Source organism: Paramormyrops kingsleyae, chromosome 19, assembly GCF_048594095.1.
Source record: "Paramormyrops kingsleyae isolate MSU_618 chromosome 19, PKINGS_0.4, whole genome shotgun sequence".
In the NCBI taxonomy this organism is placed as follows: domain Eukaryota; kingdom Metazoa; phylum Chordata; class Actinopteri; order Osteoglossiformes; family Mormyridae; genus Paramormyrops; species Paramormyrops kingsleyae.
Window position 1 is genome coordinate 17,078,716 of NC_132815.1, and position 1,449 is coordinate 17,080,164.

General features: G+C 43.3%; 1 non-coding gene across 1 annotated transcript; it reads right to left on the reverse strand.

Annotated features, from left to right (window-relative positions):
• Window positions 1-1,109: 1,109 nt before the first annotated feature.
• On the reverse strand, window positions 1,110-1,181 carry trnae-cuc (transfer RNA glutamic acid (anticodon CUC)). The gene has a single exon. It is a non-coding gene; the product is annotated as a tRNA-Glu (tRNA).
• Window positions 1,182-1,449: the final 268 nt, after the last annotated feature.

The following is a 1,449-nucleotide window of genomic DNA, read 5'->3' on the forward strand; positions in this document are numbered from 1 at the left end:
ATTCAAAATGCAGCAGCACGTATATAGTCACCAGAAGCAGGAAGTTTGAACATGAGACACCTTCTCTTAGTTCCCTGCACTGGCTTCCTGTCAGGTTCAGGACTGACTCAGAAGCTCTCCTACTTACATGTAAGGCACATAACTCATGCTCTCTGCCTTCCTTCCCACATGTCCGGATGGCGCCTAGAGTGGGCATCACCTGAGCTGGAGTCCTGTACTACAAAGCGGGGTTACTGGCTTATAAGGGTAAGTTGTCGGATTTCAGTCTCATGGAGGGGGTGACATCATGGATGTGACTTACAAACTGCAACATTGTAGGTGCAGCCTTCAATCTGCCCCCCATCGCAGGCTGGCATGGAGAACTGACTCATTGATGGACTTTGGCTTTGACCTTGACCATGGTCTACACCTTGCATTGGGGGGGGGGGGGGCAGCCATTGACCATGGACCCCCAGAGGTTATTTTCCTCCCTGCTTGGTAGATTTTGGTTCCTCTCCTCCATTGTCACCTGGCTTTCTTTCTTTCATTTCTTTGTCTTTCCTTTTCCCTGTTTTGAATGTGGGAATGTATCACAACACACACAGGTAGAGCGTCTTGGGGCAATTCTGTTGTGAAAAGTGCTATATAAAAATAAATTGAAAGAGCTGGGCCTGGTATGGGGCAGGTAGCATATGCAGTTAATGCTGTCTCACCTGTTATGAGAAGAGTGGCAGTGGTGATGAAGAAAGTGGTTAGATCTGAAAATGACCATCAGCAAAATAATTGCAGTCCTCAGATCCCATTTATACGTTAACAGGAACACAGGGCCCGAAGTCATTCAAGATTGAAAAGGTTTTATTTACTATTACGTTTTATTTACGTTTATTTATTATTGCGTTTGGAACTTACCAGGCCAAGGCAATTACAAATAATATGAAATAAACAATATATAAATGACGTGAACAATAGGTGTATATAAAAGTAAACATACAAAAATGGTAAAATTATTCAATGGATAAATTATAAAGAGAAGGAGTTTGTAAAAATAACACATCAGAGAGATTATTGTACGTCTTGGCATATTACATAGAATAATGGATTCTAATGGATTTTGCAATAATAAGACACAATTCCCTGACCGGGAATCGAACCCGGGCCGCGGCGGTGAGAGCGCCGAATCCTAACCACTAGACCACCAGGGACAGCGGCGACACCGCTACATAATATTTCAGACCAGACATTCGTCAGAGGGTCTTTTTTTAAATATTATTTTGATTTTTTTTATATATATATATAAGTCATATCGCTGCCATCTGTGATGGACTGACGCCTCACCCTTGGTTGTCCCTTACAATGTGCCCGTTGCCTTCGGGACAGGCTCCAGCCCGCTCGCGAATTTAGATGGATGTCTCTACCATGGGTGGACGTCTCTACCTTAAATAAACAGGGTGATATTATCAAGGATGACCA